The 21,180-nt window shown below is 36.2% G+C and overlaps 1 long non-coding RNA gene across 1 annotated transcript; it reads left to right on the forward strand.

Annotated features, from left to right (window-relative positions):
- Nucleotides 1-6,695: 6,695 nt before the first annotated feature.
- LOC125179997 (uncharacterized) lies at nucleotides 6,696-15,763 on the forward strand. Its single transcript, XR_007158195.2, has 3 exons — nucleotides 6,696-7,509; nucleotides 10,606-10,696; nucleotides 13,576-15,763. It is a non-coding gene; the product is annotated as an uncharacterized lncRNA (long non-coding RNA).
- The last annotated feature ends 5,417 nt before the right edge of the window (nucleotides 15,764-21,180 follow it).

Genomic DNA, 21,180 nt, shown 5'->3' on the forward strand with positions numbered 1-21,180 from the left:
TTCAAATACTAGGATTACTTTCTTATGCTAATTCTATTATGTGATATGAAACATTACTCATGACAAAACAACGATGTCCAAGAACTCAAAAACCCAGTGTTACACAATACATTTCAAATTATCCTTTTTTTTTTTTTCCAAAGTCTGCAGAAATAACAGATGAAGCTTCCAATCCCGTAACCTATTCCTTTACAGCTAAGAACTACTATTGCATATATGTGATGCTTTCCATGTTTCATGGGGAATGATTTGCACTAGGCTGAAAATTAGACCTTCTTTGTTAAAAACATTTAAAATTAACATTGTGGAAGTAAAAATAAATGCAGACTGGGGGGGAGAAGAGGTTTGTTTTTGAAAAAATGGCATATGTAAGCATTCTTGGTTTCAGATACCCTTTAGATACATTGAGTTTGTATGCAAATTTTAAGAGCATATAGGAGCATATAGAGAGCCCTGTCAGCTGGTATATGCAAAATCATATGCAAAATTAGTACATAGTCTCAAACAGTGAGATTTGTTAACCTTGTGTTGCAGATAGCACCAATTGACAACCCTTTACAAGCTGTGTTCTTCGTAATTTCCTAAGTGTATCATTAATACAATGTAGATAAGGTGTTTCCGTTTTGGCTACATATTTCATTGCATTCTTTATTTTAGGAGATTTCAGTGTGACTCTAGGGTTTGTTTGGAAACTGTGGAGTATATGTCAGTTGGGGAGTGTGATCACTTTAAAGTGATAGCAATTAAGCTTTCTGTAAGGAAGTTTTCATTTGGTCTGTACGATAAACATTTACATACAACCAATGATACCAGCTGGTAAATTGCTTCTATATGTGCATAAAACAAGTACCTGAGCTTGCTTTCCTTGCAGAAGACTTGTGCTTTCCCTTCTGAATATGGAGGCATAGTGAAGCAAACATGGCATAGCAAGGACTGAGATTAAGTAGATCTTGGATAGAGCATTGGGAAGTGAGGGTGAAAGGGGAGAGGCCTCGGCCCTGCTTTGTGGGGGAAGGGAAAGGAGATCATTTGCATGAAATTGCAATAGGGGGATGAGCAGTACTGGTGTGCAAATGTGAGATGAGAGCAAAGTGAGGTGCATCTTCTTCAGGATGCATCTAGGCACGGGCACATGGCTGGGAATCCATTCTGCTACTCTTTTTTTTTTTTTGGACATGTTTTGTCACAATTCAATGTTAGTTTACTTGTTGGAAACTTTTTTCTTTTTAGAGTTTGTGTCATGATTTCAGCTAGGACAAAGTTAATTTTCCTCCTAGCAGCTGGTATGGTGCTGTGCTTTGGATTTAAGATGAGAATAAGGTTGATAACACACTGATGTTTTAATTGTTGCAGAGAAGTGCTTACTCTAAAATCAAGGACTCTTCAGCCTCTCATGATCCCCAGGTTCCTCGCTGGCAGGGCATGCACAAAAGGAGCTGGGAGTGGACAGAACCAGGACAGCTGACCCAGACTGTCCAAAGGGATATTCCATGCCATATGACATCATGCTTATATGGGGTGTCTGGCTGGGGGAGGGGGGGACCACTGCTTAGGGACGGCCTGGGCATCAGGTGGGGAGCAATTGCATTGTGCATCACTTGCTTTGCACATATTATTTTTATTTCTATTATTATTATTTTTCTTCCTTTTATGTTGTATTAAGCTCTCCTTACCTCAACCCACAAGCTTTTACTTTTTTTCTCTGATTCTCTCCCCCCTCCTACTGGGGTGTGTGTGGGGGTGAGCAAAAGGCTGTGTGGTGCTGAGCTGCCTGGTGGGTTAAGCCACAACAGTTTGAAAAGTTATACACTGGAATTCACCACTCACACTGAGATTTTTACATGAAATACAGTATAGAAACTAACTTATTCTATAATAAATTGTTCATCAGGCTATGTAAAACTAAATAAGAATTACAGGGGAAGTCTAGCAGAGGACAGCAATTTATTTGTACAAAAGAAAGCAGAAATGCGAGAAGAAAGTACATTTCATCTTCAGCTTAATTACCAAGATAGAAGAATACAATCTTGATTGAATACATGCTGAACTAAGGCTTTGGTGTGGAAAACTACTTTACCTTTTTTTATTTGTGTTTGTGCAGCTGTGAGTCATTTCAGTTCATTTTCCCATCTTTATATCAGTGGAAGTCCATGGAATAGATGTTGGTTTTTTTTTTTGTGCTGATAAAGGCACCCACCTGATTTGCAATGCTTTTTGAAATCAGGAAGCTATACTTTGCTTCTGGGCAACTATTTTCTAATTTATTTGTCAAATTACTATATATAATACATCTTATAAACAAATACATTAGAAAAAATATTTTTTGCATATATGTATTGTAAATTAATGATTATTTGTTTTTATATATATTTTTTTCTAGGGTGATGAACAATCTTCTTCCTTCCACCCTTTTTTCCCCTGTGTGCATTGGGGAGAAAAGAAAGAATTTGTATTTGATCTAGTACTGTGGGCCACTAAACTTCTGTTTTCTGAAAGACCTTAAGAGCTATGAATGGCTTGAGTATATTTCAGTGTGTACATAATTACTAGGCTGTTTCCTTCCTTTTTTTAAGAGTGGCACTCAGCAAGCTGGAGATACAAGGGGAAAAAAATAATTACCTTTTTCAGCTATGAAGAAACAGCTAGGAATGTCCTTGATATTCTTCTTTGGTTTTAAGTAGTACTGAGGCAAGGATGTGGTCAAGTTGCTTAGAGTTCACACACATCCACCTTTCCCTGCTCCCACCTTAAAAACAAGAAACAAACAAAAAATCCTCAGCCATTCAACCAGTTACTGGGAGTTGTATAGGTATATTTTCTAGTTGGCTTTAAAAGCCTTAAGTAGATGTCTTTGTTTTTGAGTCTCTCTAGCTCAATAGCATGGATTCTTTTTTCAGCAATATTAAGTATCCCGTTCAGCGCTGTTGGAAGAAATGGAATTTTAACCTCCATTATAAAGCTTTCCTCCAGTGCTTAGCTTTCCTGATGCTGCATGATATTTACATTTTTTCCTTACCATTTCTTTCTGCAGTTATATCTGGAGATATTTTTTGTCCTATTCTTAGTCCTGTTGTTCTTTACCTCTATTAACAGCCCTGGATGATCCTATTGTTTTCCTTTAGATTTGCTCCTGGATTTTTACAGGAGGATGAAGTGATACTATTATGGTTATACTTCAGAGTATTAAAATGAGGATTCAGGAACTAGATAACAGCTATTTTCAGTAACTACAACATAAAGCTTTATTTTAATATTAGAAATTTCCAAATTAATGAATGGGACAACTGCATCTTAAAATTGAAGACATTTACTTAATGAAGCACCAGACTTTCAAAAGCATATAACTGCTAGAGAAAGCCACAGGCAAGTCTTCATATCACAGTATCACAGTATCACAGATTTCTAGGTTGGAAGAGACCTCAAGATCATCGAGTCCAACCTCCGACCTAACACTAAGTACTCCACTAAACCATATCGCTAAGCTCTACATCTAAACGTCTTTTAAAGACCTCCAGGGATGGTGACTCCACCACCTCCCTGGGCAGCCCGTTCCAATGCTTAATAACCCTTTCGGTAAAGAAGTACTTCCTAACATCCAACCTAAATCTCCCCTGTCGCAACTTTCGCCCATTCCCCCTCGTCCTGTCACCAGGCACGTAGGAGAACAGACCAACCCCCACCTCTTTACAGCCTCCTTTAAGGTAACTGTAGAGAGCGATAAGGTCGCCCCTGAGCCTCCTCTTCTCCAGGCTGAACAAGCCCAGCTCCCTCAGCCGCTCCTCGTAAGACTTGTTCTCCAGACCCCTCACCAGCTTGGTCGCCCTTCTCTGGACTCGCTCGAGCACGTCCATGTCCTTCCTGTAGCGAGGGGCCCAAAACTGAACACAGTACTCGAGGTGCGGCCTCACCAGAGCCGAGTACAGGGGCACAATCACTTCCCTAGCCCTGCTGGCCACACTGCTTCTTATGCAGGCCAGGATGCTGTTGGCCTTCTTGGCCACCTGGGCACACTGCTGGCTCATATTCAGCCGACTATCAACCAATACTCCCAGGTCCCTCTCTGCCAGGCAGCTTTCCAGCCACTCATCTCCCAGCCTGTAGCTCTGCTTGGGGTTGTTGCAGCCCAGGTGCAGGACCCGGCACTTGGCCTTGTTGAACTTCATACAGTTGACCTCAGCCCATCGCTCCAGCCTATCCAGATCCTCCTGCAGAGCCTTCCTGCCCTCGAGCAGATCGACACACGCACTTAGCTTGGTGTCATCTGCAAACTTACTGAGGGTGCACTCGATCCCCTCATCCAGATCATCGATAAAGATATTAAAGAGGACCGGCCCCAGTATATGGGTATATGTTGCCTTTTTTTATATATTTCCTTAGTGTTTTTAAACCACCCATCTAGCAGAAAAGTCTGCAATCATAACATCTTGTTCTGAATAGAAATGAAAAAGAAGAGAGAGGAAAAAATGAAAACCAAGTTTATTTAATAAATAACACATTCTAAATCTTAAACACATTTTAGCAAAAGCTTGACTGTTGCATATATTGTAATGATGGAGAGCTGTTATCTGCTGTACAGTACCAGCCATCAGGCAATAGGCACTTCATCATTCTAATTCAGAATCCCTTTCAATACTTTCAGAAAGTGTCTTTGCTGCCTTTGGATAAATCAGTAATTCTTTTGCATAGTCATAAACACAAAATAAAACCAGTATTATGATTTTGGAAAGACATAGCCTTTGAAATCCTTTTTGACAGAAGAGAAGTCTCCAAGGTGATTTAGAGGACAGTTAGATTTACAGTACTTTAAGAGAGCACATATGCTCAGAATGGATGTGGAAAGACTCAGCCAAATAAACTGCTTTAAAAGGTAGTAATTTATATGAAGAGACCTGTATAACTTTGGCTATCTAACAAAATATAAGTATCCAATTTGCAAGTAATTCCCTCGTCTCCTCCAAACACTATATAACTGAGGTAAACACATAAGAAGGTGTGAACTCTAATGGGATGTGTAGGAGCTCTGTGTCAGTTCCCTGCTGATGGGGAACTATAAAGTAATGTATGTTTCCTACAGATCAGTAGGACTGCAGAGGGCTCTGGAAGGGAACAAACCATCAGCCATCTTTTAAGCAGAGAATTCCTTCAGTGACAAATAGTAACATACCCATCACTGTTGTTGGTAAACCCTTCAAATCTGCAAAATGCCTAACCTAATAGGGTAAAGCAGAGTAAAAACCAGCTGTAAGAAAGCTCATACCTTACCAATGTTCATGCCTAGAAAATCCACACAGTAATCTTTATTTCTGTGTTTAGTTTTATTACGGGATTAATTTGTGTTTTCCCTTCATCTAGCCTACTACATCAAAATAATTTGTTCATTATTAAACTCGGGCCACTGCAAATATTGCTCACTTATTCAAAACTGATTGTGTTCTTTCCACTTTCCACACCCACTTCTTTCTGCTAAATTGTATTGAAATATATTCCAGCTAAAATCATTTTAATTGCCCCAGAGGAAACAGTGAACAACATATAGGCAATGGGTGGCTGATATTCATTTTTTTGTCTTATAAAAAAAAGGAGCAATGATCTATATTGACAGTAGATAATCCCTTGCTGCAATGCCTATTTTACTACTGACCCATCTGAGCACTTCAGCCACCTAATTGGCCTTTATTGTTAAATTAGTCAGCATAATTGTTATAAATCTGAGAGATCCTTTTCAGTAAAGTGAAGAGTATCAGTGCTTAATCTCTTACAGAAAGACAGGGGTTTAGGAAGGTATCACTTCATCATGGAAAACATGCATCACGCTGTCACACATGAAAAAACAGTTCATGGATTCCTCCAGAATAGAATCAGTTTAATTTGTGAGCAAAGGAGTTCATAAATTATCTGAGACAGTCTGACTGACTGCCAAAATGCAAAATTCTTATTAAAAAATCAGGACCCTGTATCGGATAATACCTCATGCATGCAGTAGTGCAGATGAATGGTACTGAACTTGAGCTGCTGGAAAAAATAATCAATAAAAAAATTAATCAATACTTCAGGAAAACTTTGGGTGCACTTATTTTTAAGTTACGTGCAAATATATGAAGTTTTTTTTCAAAGAGAAAGCAAGATATCTGGTCTACATTGAATTTGCTGGAAAACAAATAAAATATGCTGTAAGAGTGAAAATTCCATAGTCTTTAAAATGAAAAATGTTAATATCTTTGTGGAAAGTACAACCTCTCATTAATTAATGAATTCCCAAATTATACCATCATTAATTGGAACCAATTACTCCCTGAAAGAGGCTTATAGCTGACTAATAAGGAGGGTTGGAGAGATTCTCTACTCCAAAAACTTGCTTTCTAAATTCTCAAATAAATCAGAGAAAAGAAATTATTATAAATGAGGAAAGTCAGGCCTAATGAGCTTGTAATCTAGTAAAGGATTTGATTTCCTGTGGAAAAAGCATAGCCCTCAGTTCTGAGGGTTTATTTATGTAAGGATGTGCAGCTCATTACATATGGAAAAGAAAACAAAATACAAGTAATTTATTTTGCTATATTAGTATTTGTTCTTAGGTTTCTATGGTTATAGTTACACTGGTGCATTATAACTAAGTTTTTTATAGGTTGACAAGTATAAAAGTAAGGATTTTCGCAATAATAAACACCTAAAAACATAAAGCAAAAATACTAGTCTATTATAAGATTGCTATGTAATGGATAAACTGATCACATACAAGACAGAATTTCTCTTCAAGGAAACACCTCCTTTTGGCCCAAGGTGTAAATGTGAAGCAAAACCAAGCTTATCTTGAGACAATTAAAAATTCACTCATCACAAAATGATGATTTTGGTTCCTTTTACCCAAAATTCCCAGATATGGGGGGGGAGGGGGGGAGTGTATTGTTTACATGGTTTCTGGAGACAGAAAAGAACCTTATCAAGTAGGCACTGATAGACACTGAGTAGACGCACTTGAACAGTAGTGATGGCAGATTGATTTAGACACCTCGTTTTCACTGAGATGGTTCAGACACCAGCTTTTCCTCTTCAACCCACATTACTTAAATTGCCTTAGTGATCTGCACAATAAAGACCTTATATTGCCCACTTGGTAAACATCTCGTGTTTATATAAAATATATATTCAGTACTTCAGTTTACCTTTCAAAGACTGGAAATGTGACTTGACCTAGCTGTACAGATGTAATCAGGCTCTAAAAACAGTTAGACCTTAAGTTATGACCAGAAGTCTCAAGTGGAAGTTAGTCATGAAAATTGTGTAAGTTACCTAAAGATGTGTGATTTCTATGCACCGACAGTGAATTAACCTGTTTGCAGATAGTTTTCCCTCAATATTTTTCAATTTATTTTTCCTTCCTCATGGATCCCTGGACAGGTGAAGAGGAAGACTGAGAATTCCTGCAGACTTGAGAATGCACAACATTTAAATTGACACTTGACATCAATGCTGCAGGCCCAATTTTAAATGATTTCCTACAGAACTGAGGTATGTGCTGACTCTGTCTTCACATTTCATGACCATCAAAAATTTAAGGAAAAAGGGGTAGTATGTTGTTAACACTGGATTATGTTACTATTGGCAGAAGAATAAAGAATGGAAAAGATTAGATTGAAGGTTGATTGTAGAGCTTCAAGTTTTAATGGCATATATGGAAACAACCATGTATCTTCTGGACTGGAAATCAAGATTCAGCTACCCTGAACCAAGCAGCCAAACTTGTGGTTAAACCTTATAGTCAACTGCAGAAATTAACTTCATAGGGAACATTATAAAGAATTCGTAATGGTCTTTAATAATGTGCAACAAATAAGGGACTGGAAGGCAACAGATTATTAAATAGCTTCTTCCTAAATGAGGGCTGAATAATACTTAAAAGAAAGGAGTAGGTGGTTGTATGATTAATCTACATCAGAATGCATAAATAGAAAGGGCAGTGAATTAGGTGCTATCACTGACTTGGTTACAGCATCTGCAAAAGTTGAACAGTGACTTTGCAGACTTGATGTTGTTCTTTACCATTGTGGTTTGGGCAACACGACTACGTGAGTGCCATTACTGAAGGCAGGCAAGGCGGCCTATCAGATAAGTCATTAAGCTCAGCAGGGATGGACAGAGTATAACCCAGGCTTATCAACAACACTGAGTAAATCTGTTAGCTGTGAATGCTGATGCTGTTGTAAGCCATGGCCCAAGGGTTCAGCTGAATGTGATCCAGGCCTGGTTTGATGCATGACAGTTCTGAAACTATGACTCAGTTTTACTGAGAAAGCTGTTATTAAGACAGAAGAAAATACGTGGGCTAAAGTTGTTCAAGACAAGAAAAGTGAAAACAAAAACAGAAGTGCAGTAGCTGAGATGGTAGTAGCCAACAGCTCAAGGATATGAGGGGAAAAATACCGATATGAAAACAAAGAAACCCTAAGGGGTGTGTGGGGGAGAACAACAATAATAAACAAACAACAACAACAAAAATGAACAACAAGCAGAGCATTAGAAGACAGCAACTCAGCAGCATCAAGGATCTGTCCGTTCCAAGAAGAAAGATCCAACCCTTCCCAACTTGCCTGACAGCTGCCTGTCTAGGAGAGACTTATCAGCTGTGTCCTCCCTAGGGGTTGGTAGGCACACTAATGTTTCTGCTAGTTGAATGTTATTCCTTGCTATCTGCTATGTTAGCCAACAGATAATGCCTGAGTAATCTTGAACTGTGTATGTTCTTTTTTCCATGGTGAAAGACGTCCAAAGAAAAGTGACTATGCAGCACAGTTACACGCTGTCCCACCCTTGTTTCCTGGTAATAGCACTGAGTGGTGTAGTGATAACACCAGTCCCGAGCAGGAAAGAGGCCTGCTCTCAGCTGTGCTTCACTGAGGTTCGAATAAAAAAATGCAGCAAAAATACTAAGGATTTTAATTATTCAAGTATTTTAACAACGACTAGAAAAAATGACTTAATGTCCTGAAGGGATTAATGCCCTGATCAGAGTCATGTGGATGACAGGTGATGTGGTCAGAGATCAACACTGAGAATCATCACATATGAAGGATGTTTTAAAGAGGATCCCGGAGAAAGAATTAGAGACTATTTTAGAAATAACATGAAGGTAGTACCAACACTTATTTTTATTACATATTTAATATGTGAAATAAACCACATCTCTTTATTTATTTATTATAGGATATATAGAGATAAAAACATGCTTGTTGTGCTGTTGGACAGCAACATAAAGCAGTATCTGCTGAGGATAAAAAAAGGACTTGTGAGTCAAACAACTTTGTGTTTAATAAATTCAGCACATTAAATCTGGCAGTAGCAGATCACAAGAAGCAGAATTCCCACAGAGATGCAGAAAGATGCTCCATGTGAGTTTTTGCTGATCTTCTCACTCAGTGATGAAAAGAAATCGCTCGGCTCTATTTTAACCCTGAATATTCTCATTTCCATAACAAAATATTGGCATCTCCTTTATATAATTTTTATCCTGTGATATTAAGATTACTTATCCAAAATGAATGCCTGCCAGGCTGATATGACACACTAGATTATGGGCTTCCATGTGATTCATCGTTTTTCATCTATGATTCTACTTTCTATAAAAATATTGATTTTTCCTGTATGCTGATATATTCTAAGTATTTACTGAGAATACAACTGCTGGCATGTTAGTCTTCATTTTCTGTCTCTACAGTGGTCTCAGAGGTCTATAGCACACTATAACACATCCATTTTAAATAGTACAATTTTTATAACTTTAAAATAGAATTTTGTGGTGAAATTGAAGAGTTTCAAGTGTTCACGAGAATTTGCATTTGAAAATGAAATTGAAAAGGAAAATAGCCACAGTATTTTTAATATAAGTTTTTGCTAGAAAGATGGTTGCTCTTGTAAGCTTGGTAGTAAAACTTGCTCCTAAGAAATATGCAAATATTAATGTTTGTGATATTGAAAAATGCTTCCATAACACATTATGTACTTATATGTAGGCCTGTGTTTAGCAGAAAGGAGGATATAAGACATTAAGGTAGTAGAATCACAATGTGCACTTGATGGTTAGCCCACAGTTAAGTACAGTCTTCAAAAAGAGTGAACACACCTGGAATAACTACAAAAGTTCATAGATATTTTATATGGTAGAGTTTTTGCAGATAGATGCTATATGTAACTGAATGCATTTTTTATCTTTTTCTTCACTTGTTCTCAGGATGCTCATAGGGGTCTAAATTCTGCCTCAACAAGATGTGAATTAGCATCAGAGGAAAGGAAGAGCTTTCTCTGACAGAGAGAAAACACCTCTTGTTACCTGTTCAATTTGATAGATTTTCTTTCTTTCTTCCTTTTTTTTTTTTTTTTTCCTCTCCCAACTGGATCTCCCATAGTAAAACTGGAAAATTGTATGGACTACTACATTTGGGGGATTATTACATAACTATGGTGGCATGTAATTGCTCACAAAATTTGTGTAGGGAAGCTAATTTTCTTAGGCCAAAAATGTACAATAGGTTTATCTGTATAGTCTTGTATATTCTATTAAGGAACATGCAGGAGGCAGTGATGAACAACATGCCCTTTACTTCTTTTCAGAATATCTTGGTATACTTGAATCCAGCTGTCATCTTGTCTGCTGCTAAAATCGCATAATATGCTGTTCATCGTAGATCTGGACAAATACAAGGTAATATGTGCACATATTAGTTTGAAGATTAAAGAAAACACTTTTTGTAATGCGTATATATATTTTTCTGTGCTAATATTCAAAATCTTATATTTGCTTTTGATGAGGAATTATGTATATATTAACAGTTCAATTTGTGATGTTTGAACTATACAAATTGCCAGATAATTAGAATCTATTCTAGTTTATCTACAGCTAAAGAACTACTCAGGAAGCAAATTCTTCAGAAATTATCTATAGACCGAGTTAACTGTTGGTGATATTTATCAACAACTGTCATTTTATACCAAATCTACAAGAGGGTCTAAGTACTTAAAAGTACCCAAAAAGTAAGGTTATTGCAAAATCCAAGTTTCTAACAAATCCACAAAGCTCTTGTCTTAAAGGTATCTATGTAAAATTGCACAGTAGTCTCAGTTTTACCAAACCAAAATCCTAGGTGCCTTCATTCCTTCTTCTCTTCAGGCTAAGAACTGCTAGTCTCACAGCTGAGTTGCATGCTTGGTGCTTGTCTCTCTCCTACACCTGTCTGAAATTTATAGCTCAGCCATGCCCGAGTTTAAATTCTCTGAAAGGTTTGAAACTGACAGCTCTGCTTGGAAATCCCATAATACTGACAGAGCAGATTCTATCCAAGAGATGCCTGCTGAGATTGATGCTTCCCAGCCTTAACAGGATAAAAACAAGAACTCTCACTCAGACTTACTGGCCTTCTTAAAGAAATTCAGATCAGCAAGGCTGTCCCTCAGCGAGCTATTAGGCAAGGAACATCCCAGCTCTGTTCTTGCCATCAGGTTGTTACATAATATCTGTAGTCCCTCTTTTTAGGACTATTCTTACAGGTAGCCATTGGCTGTTAATACAGAAAGCAAAAATAAGGATAAGGTTGGAAACCCAACTATCCCAGTGTTAGAGTCCTAATTACTGCCATGGTCATTAGCTTGCCTTTTTTTTGGCTTGTTGAAGTAGGTGATGAAGAAAGCTAATTGCTAAAGCAAATCATTGCAGAGTAGGTTTCTCAAGCCTCGTGCATATGTTTAAGATAAGGACTCAACTACTCCTCTTCTGTCCAGCTGCTTGAGACATCCTATGTCTACAATTCCTTTTGCTGTTTTGAAGAAATTCTTTTGTCTCAAAACTTCCTAATCTTTTTGCTTAAAAACATGTCCTGAATTCTGTGAACTCTGGAAGAAGAGGAACAGGCTTTGAACAATACCTGCAAACTGTTAGAGCCATCTCCACTGGAGACAGCAGGAATAATCACACAAATATGAAACTGCCAGTTTAGTCTTGAAGATGGTTAAATAAACAAGCACAGATGTCCTGCTCAGTAGAAGGAAGCTGAATGATAAGTGCCTCTCTCTGCCTGAAAGAATACAAGAATATAAATTCTTGATTCATGGCTTAAAAGAACTGAGAATGGCAAAGAACATGAGAGAGAAGCAAAGAAAATACATATTCTGTTGTAAGCCAAAAGCCTATGGCTGCATGTAATTTAAACAAAATTTGTTTAATTGGCTCTGATTAATGATGTTCATAATTATTTTAGGCTCACTCACAATGGCTGCAAACACTTTTTTCTTCATAAGAATGTGCTTTCTGCACTTGTCTGAATAATATTAAAATTTATTAGCTTTCCAATAAATTGTGTTAACCTTATCAACCATTTAAGCCACATTAAAAGTAACATTAAATTATATAACATCAAGTATATATGATTATATCCTCACATGGAAGCATTAACAAAGATATATAGAATTTTGTAAGATGCTTTGGTGCTTCTTCAAGTCTTTGTTTCATGGCACATGGAAGCTCTTTCTTTAGGAAATATCCACAAATTTGCTTTGTATTTTTCAGTTCCTTAAAGGAAACAATAAAAAAGTCATATAGCACAGCAACCTGCTATATTGATGATCTGATGGTTTCAGTTTTATAGAACAAAGATATCTGAACACTTCTAATCAGTAAGAGCCCATGGCATATGGCCCTACAAATGCTGTTTTCAGCTTCATCTGAGAAGGATGAATTCCAGAATATACTGAATATTCTCAGCATTTTACAATGTTTTACAATATTTAAAAATTTAAATAAATTGGAATCTAGATTCAAAACCAATCAGACATCAATTTTAAATTATTTTTAAAATATTGGTTGAGGCTCCAGACTTTCCTATAAATGTTGAAAAATCTGAATAGCTTCACTGACATGAAAAGAATTCTCTATTTTACTAATACCAAAAAATTGACTAAAAAGGTCTAGAGCTGAATTTATTTATTTATTTATTTATTGTTTAGAAGTTGTAATGTTGGATAAACTGTAGATGTATTTTAGCATATAACCAGTGTTGCTGAAAAAGTGCTGCCATAGTCAATAATCTTTTTACTTTCTGAATATTTTTACCTCTTCAAATTTGTCTGTAATATTTCAAATCCCAATCTGAACACCAAATTTCAGATTCTAACTTATTTCATTGCCAAGCTTAATCATTAGTGTAGTATAGTAAAGAAGTTTCTACACAGTGCTTAATTCTCTTGTCTCTTAAAAAGTATTTATGAAGCAGATATTTGGTTCTTTCACTATAAAACACAATTTCAATATCTTACCTGCCATGGTCATACAAAGCTCCTTTAAAGCCTACCATGAAAAAAAGGTCTGAAGAGAAAGAAATATTGTCTTTTTTTTCTTTTTTTTTTCCTTTTATTTTTCTTTTTTTCCCATTTCATGTGTGAATGATAACATAAAAGTAAGACGATGAAAACAATCCTGTGTTCCCTGTAAGGATTCTAGCTCATTCAATCCATGTATTATCCTACTAAGTCAGGGACATCCTTTATGTTTCTAAAGGTTATTTTTCTTTTTTTTTTTTTTTTTCCTCATAGTTCTCATTGTCTCCAGTGAAGGCCTGAAGCTGCAATTTGAACTCTGGCCTTCACACTGTGCAAGAACTCAAAATCAACAGACTGAGTGAAAACATTACCTGCAAACATGTGCTTACCTGGAGGTAGAAATGACCCACTGAAGCTAAGAAAAGGGATAATGCCAAAGCCTGGTGAGGTGATTTATAGTGACACAAGCTGGATTAAGCAACACTTGCTGTTATATATATACACCAGGGTGGCATTTATTTGGCTTTCACTTTGATGAATCATAGCTCCAGACGATGTCTCAGTAAATCAGAGTGAGGTCTGCTTAAGACAAAGAAATAATATTCCTGTTTATAGTAAATGAAAAGGTAACATGCCAAACATTTTAGGAAATCACTATAGCATCTCTGAAGCAGCAGTAGAAATTGAACATCACACCATGTATTTTTTTTCTTATGGCCTGATGCATTCCCAACCTTTAACTGCATGTTGAAATGTCAACCGCCACGTGGCTAATGATCTGGAAATATTTAAAGCTGATCATTAACCCAGACTTTATAGCAATGCAACTACATTGACCTTAATAGTCCTAATTTTTAGCTTATGAAGAGTTGATCTATGCTAAAGGAAATACCAAAATGATGGTAAGTGCACTGATTTGAGGGTATTAGCACTAAGTCGATAGAAGGAAGAAATTGTATCTCACCTTCCTCCCCAGTATTTGCTGAGTCCTCAACCTATGAAAAAGACATCATAAATTTGTGCACTTATGGCTTTGGTTGCATATCATCAAAGAGTTTCCTAATTGGTAGTATTTAAGTACATGTTCATGTTTAGGAAACTCAAATATATTCAGTGGTAATCAGCCCATAAAACTTGTATTTAATTGATTGTCTAGTGCAAAAGTGAAGGCAATTACTGCTAACTTTTAAATGTTGTCTTGAGGTTAGCAGTCGAAAACACTATAAAAATGGGTGGTAGAAAAAGAGCAATATTAGTAGTTTGTTAGTACCGCTCTTTTTTTGAAGATGACATAAATAAATTGAATATCTAAAGTGAGAATATATTTGCAGTAAATTAATGACAACTTTATTTTAGCACTCAGAATCCAATTTCAGATGAATGCCAGTGTGAGAGGACTAGAGTAGATAATGTAATAGAAGTTAAAAAAGCCCAGTAGACTGAACCTATGCAAGTACAACATGACTGAATGGGACAGAAGACTTACTAATACATACAGGTGATTAAACATATTGGAAAGCATCTATCGTTAGTGTTATGACAAAATTGTCTTTTGCTCTGCATTACATAAAATATTTTTATCCATGATTTATGACCTGTCATTTAATACATTTTTGTTTACCTGAATTGCCTGAGTCCTAATATGGTTAAGGGAATTATGAGGAAAGACATTGCTCATCATTTCCTCAATATGGCAGAACTGATCCAACATGTTCATGGTTTGCACAGGAAAGGAAGTGGTAGAAGTTTGTGGCAGGAGAAACAGTTGTATGTCACAAAAAAGTTTAGACAGGATTTTTTGTTCACTGCTAAGACCAAGTGAGTTTTGATCTTGTTTCTAAGTGAGTATAGGATAAAGGTTCTGTAAGAAAGTCTGAGTTGACATAGGTTACCATGATCTATCAGAGTTCATAATCTGTTTTTATTTTATATTTAAAGAAAAAAAAAAAAGCCTTTGGGAGATGAAGTTGATGAATGCAATGAAAATCTATGAACCATTTAGTAAGATAGTTTGGTGGTGGACTTGTCAGTACTACGTTAAGGGTTGGACTAGATGATCTTAGAGGTCTCTTCCAACCTGAATGATTCTATGATTCTATAAGCTGTGATGGGAAGTAATGTTTCAGCACAAATTCTTGTTCCAAATGCAGATTTATTTCTGTAGCATACTTGCACATCCATAAAACATTCTTTTATCATTCCACATACTACAGACTAGCCAGAATAAAGAAAATACTTTTCAGTATTTTTTTTGCCAGTTAGATAAAATGTCATCTTTTTATTGTAAACAGAATTCAAAATGAATATTAAATATCTTAAGACACTTGTATTTTCACTATTAATTTCTCTCGTAAATTAGATACCAACTGTGGAATAAACTGCAGATAGTTTTATTCACTGAAGTAAAAAAACCTACAATGTGCTTTAAAAGTGAAGTGTGAGCCTTGGCAAAGCCAGTAGATTAATTCCTATCCAAAGTAGCTTGCTTCAGTGTTCAGTAGAGGTTTTTAATTGTTCTTTGCTTGCTTTTCTATTTAAAACAATAATAATAATTTTGACCTACAATATCCTTTAGTTGTGTTTTTACTTTTTTTGTTTTTCTTTTCAGTGCAATACTGTCCTTCCAGTAGTTCAGGGAAATGGCTTACACATAAAATTTTGTTTATTTCCTTGTTTCACTCACAGTCTAAACTATCTGTTTGTTAAACTGGAAAAAGAGTGGGATGTCTCCAGATCTGTAGAAGCAGTATGGACTTTTTTCCAAACATTATCCAATTGCATTGTTGAAAAGGTGTTTCTCAGACAAAATTTTTTATTTCAATTTTTTATTTTTTTATTTCAATTTTTTATTTCAAAATAGTTGGAAGCAAGTGATTTTTTTTTTCTCACTCCATTGGTGTCTTTCTTTCATGCTGGAAAGAAGGTGGGAAAATGCTTTTGCTTCTCTCAGGACTGTGTTAAAATCTAACTAAAAATATATTTTACTAAATCTCTGCAGGCAACACTGTATGTTTCGAGGTGAAAATAAAACAGAAATGTTTGAGGATTTTCCAAAATAAAATTAAAAAGGCTATAAACATATGTACAGAGGTTCAATAGTTAGAAGAAATGGGTATCTGAAATATATATATTTTTTTTTAATCAAATAATGAGCTGAAGTTAAGTGTGGAGATTCCCTTTTGTGAACCCCCAAACATAATTTTCAGCTATAGAGTATGAAGTGATTTCAAAAGGTAGGGAACTCAACAGCTGAAGATCGGTGATACCCACCTTCTCCTCTATCTCTTCCTCAAAAAACAAATGTATGTTTTCATTCTAGGTTCATTGATAATTAACAATTCCCTGATTTTATCTTTCTCATATCTGCTACAAGACCAAAACTGAGCAACCCATACCAAAGGCAATGGTATGGTACACTGCATGTGTATTGCAAGTTGGAATATTCCTTTCAAAAGAACCATAACAGAAAAACTTCTCCTTGATTTACATATTTTTATGTACTGATGGAGCTATGAATATTTTTCGTGAAATATTTCACTCTTACCTTTTAAAGTTCTTTAATATTTGGAAAAGTGATTTCTGTGTAGTACCATATTTGTCCTACAATAATGAAAAGAAACTGCCAGATTCTGAAGTCTGCTGTTTGCCTACTTCTTTCTTGTTGCTTTTGTCAGGAATAAGACAGTCCAGCTTCAGGACTGCAAAATTTCATTAAATAGCTTTATTTTTAGTATGTAGCAGAAGTTCCTATCTTTCAGCTTTTCGATTGTCACATTTAACTTTACTTCTTAAGAATGCCTGTGTCAGTGTTTCTGCCTGCATCATTTTTTTTTCTCCTCTCCAAAAATTAAGGTGTCTGGGGTTAGCCAGAAAAGTAGTAACTCTTGAGGAAGAAAGACATAGAGTGTCAGGGAACCTGAACATTTGTGACCCTGGCATCAGAGAGCCTAATTGTTTCCTTTTGAAAACAATTATCTGAAGAAAACTTGGGCAGTAAAATGATCTATATATTTTAGAAAGAAAATTTGTACAAGACAATTTTTCTGCTCTCATGTTTCTTTTAGCGTCATGATGAAATCTGATTAAAGTGTGATACCTTAGCACTGCAGTTTGGAAGTATGACTGCTGTGTTTAGACACATTTTTATTCTGTTGCACTGATTTTTTTTTGTTATTATTATTTTTGTTCCTTGTAAGAATACAAGCAAAAAGATTCTCTAGCCTGCTGTAATATGCAACACAGGATATATATATATATCATAAATCTGAACTGGTGTTAAGTTGTCAGAATTTTCCAATAGCCTAATATATTTGGGATAATGGAGGGGAGAAGAAAGCTATTGAGTAGCATGGGAAGGGATTTTAGGGAAGGCCTTCAGAGGTGTTTTTCTTCCATAAGTGTATTTTTCTTAGGGATTGCTAGGCTCTGTGAGCTTTTCCAATAGCAGTATTGGTAGGGTGTGTTGCAGCTCACCATCAGAGTTGAGCATGTTTGTTTTTGTATAATTTGTGGAAGAGACCCTATCTTCCTTCTTGCAGTAAGGTAAACTGGAAATCTGGCACTCTCTTGATGTCTCCCTCTGGCATATTCATATCTGCAGCAGCTTTGTAATTAGATTATCATCTTCCATCAAGATACAAGTTTTGGTTTTATCATATCCTCAAATTAATCAACATAAGATACTTTTAATCAGCATGTTAATTAAACTCTAAGATCATTATGTTTTTCTTGATCCTTAAAATGCCTTTTTCTTAGTTGTCAGGCTAGAATTTCAAAGCAGGGCTGTACAGTTCTTGGTAAAGTTTAACTAGTAAATCATTTTATGAGGTTGTGGTTCTCCCCATTCTGATTTGAGTGGGATATGTTTTAGAACTACTTTTTTAAGGACATTTGCTTTCTTTAAATTATGAAACCTCTTTCATTCCCCTTCCTCTCTCTCTGCCCTGATTTTTATCTTTCATTTCTCTTCTCATGTAACGTATGAAAGCTTCAGTTTCAGTCTCAGTTTTTTAGTATGTTTTAAATCTTTATTTTTTAAATCTCCATTTGCATTTCTAAGATTTTGAATTCTGCTTGATTTTTAATATGTCCATCAGGGCATCCAATAAAAGAGCGGAATTAATGGCAGATAAGCAGGTAATGGCAGGCAAAATCAGGTAAGTAGAGAGAATTGGAAGAGGTTGAAATGGCTCAAAAATGCTCCAAATGTAGGCATGAGTAATGAGAAAGAATAGAGGATTGTATGAAGGAAGGTGCAATATGAAGGAAAAACTGGCACATGAAGTTCACAGGCTATGGGATGTGTGGGGATGAATATAACATGAATGAAGACAGGTTACAGGCAAATTAGGCCCGTGTCTTTATATGCATTAAAAACAAACAAAAAACAGGCTTAAAAAAAAAAAAAAAGAAAAAAAAAGAGAGAGAGAGAAAGAGGTTTTTGAGATCTAAAAGGACTATCAGACTGGAGGGTATTTCCAGACTCTCTTCTTTGCAGAGCATAGTGATGAACTTTCATGCAGTTTTACTCTAGGATCTGTTTTCCAACCTAACTCTTGTACCAATTTTCTGACCCCTAATTTGGAGATAGTGCAGTTGGAAAAGACCAATTTTCCTTGCCTGCTGTTACTGTAGGCTCATCAAAGAATGTGCAAAAACATGACTAGAAAACTCAACAGATTTCTGACACCAGCAGGAGAGGATGCAGAACCATTTTCCTGTTTGCTGTAACATCTCTTCCATTTCCCTGTATCCTTGTGTTATTTGTGCTACTTGTCCTTGATTTGCAAAAATAATCTGCACTGATGTTGAGATCTAAAATATTTAATATGATTTAGTAACATTGGTATCTGTATCTCCTGCCTTCTCTTGCTCTGCCTGACTCTATTTTTGTCTATCTGATATTTGCCTCAATCCCGCTCTTTTTATACAGTGTAATACACTATGTGATTCTTAATGTGTGGGTACAAGGTACAATCGCTTGCTGATCTTGATATTTGATTACTTAAGGTCTAAAAAGATCTCAGCTAGTGAGAGAAGAGGGCAGTTTTATGGCTGGATGCATTGCAGATCATGAAGCTAAATGCATTGCAGATCATGAAGCATTCAGCAATTGGTGACAAAAACACCATATTTGCATCACAGTGATCTCAGATCTATGTCTGGATGCATCTTGCACGCTTTTGAGTAGCCATCCCTTCTGCTTAGTCTAGAAATCATATAAATAGAGCAATGGGCTTTTTATCTTTTAGATTCACATTAAATACCCATGACCTATTAATATTTTCCTTTTTCTCTGTCCTGTCCATTCAATGCAATCTGACTCTCATGGGCATACTGTTTTCACAGTTGTGGATATTCCCCTCACTAGAGAGAAGTCTCTCTGCATAAAGGAGGAAAGCTGAAAAGTAAATGCTTCTTTCAAGTGAATCATGTAACTTTACAGCTGAAACTTGAATAGCAACAGGTGAGTTACTGAGCAGATTGGTGTACCCGTGGGTTAAATACAGCCGTCAGTGAATGGAAGTTTTTACCAAGGAGCGCTGTGAGTTTGATCTCTTCTGTCTGTGTCTGAGCCTGAAGGGTCAAAGAGAAGTTCTGTAGAACAGCTATTGCACATCAAGAAGGAGACTGTGGTTAATACTATCAAATTGCCCGGGAAGAAGATGTAATACAGGCATAACTTGTACCTTAAAGCTTTGATTGGAAAGGCATTGCAGTGTGCTAAATAACATGATAAAAATAGTTTCAGTGTAATGAAAGAGGAAGTACAATGCCAACCACCATCAAAATAATAGATAAAAACTCCAGAAAATTATTGTAAATTCTTGTTATTCAGTTTATGGCTAATGTCGGTCACAACTTTATTGCATAAAGATCTTAGACAAGGAGGAACACAATATTTGCCAGCAATAACAGGAAGTATCAAATACAGAACAATAAATAGTTAACATGCATGCTTACTGGGTCAGGGAAGTTCTGTTTCTCCCAGACAGTAGTTCTGCAGTCTAAGTTAAATTAACACAAAATCCATGTATCTGTATAAATCATTTAAATTATTCCCTTGAGAGCAAACTGTTATGTCAAAAGAAGTGTTGATCAGAACTGTATTATGCAATACTGGCTTTGTTGTTGCAAAACAGTTTGTTTTACTATGGTAATTATTCTGCAGTTTGTGTGTGTGTGGTTTTTTTTTATTATTTTATTTATTTTTTAACCCCCAGATGACTTTAGTGAATAACTTGCAGAATATGTTGCACACAGCCAACTGCTCTTGTGAAATAAAACAGCTTTTGAGAACAGGAACTGCTGTGCAGCATGAACTTTAAACAAGGAATGACCTATTTTCTTCTTTCGATGCTCTCTGCTACTTCTTTTTTTACTGCTTAGAGACACAAAAAGAGACTTAGGGAGGTAGAGTAGCTTTCTTAAGATAGAGTAGCCACCTGATCATTTTATTTGTTGTTTTTCTTGGTAAAGCACAGGGTGAATACTTGCCTTTACTGAAACTTTTCTTTTACAGCAAGAATCTTCTTTCCATTTTCAACCACTTGGTTTAAGCAGACATTACATAGACAAAGCAGAGATGTTTAAAGCATTTTTCACCTCTGTCTTCAACACCAGTGATGTGCTCTGGGACCCCAGCTGCCCTGAGTTGGAGGATCATGACTGCAGGAATGGTAAACTCCCAGTCAACCCTGAACTTGTGCAGGATTTTCTTCTCCACCTGGATGTATATAAGTCCATGGGGCCTGACAGGATTCATCCCAGGATACTCAGAGAGCTGGCTGATGTCATCACAGGATTTCTGTCAATTATTTTTCAATGGGATTGAGAATCTGGAGAGGTTCCAGCTGACTAGAAGCTGGCAAATGTGGT

This window comes from Anser cygnoides, chromosome 4, assembly GCF_040182565.1.
Source record: "Anser cygnoides isolate HZ-2024a breed goose chromosome 4, Taihu_goose_T2T_genome, whole genome shotgun sequence".
Lineage (NCBI taxonomy): Eukaryota > Metazoa > Chordata > Aves > Anseriformes > Anatidae > Anser > Anser cygnoides.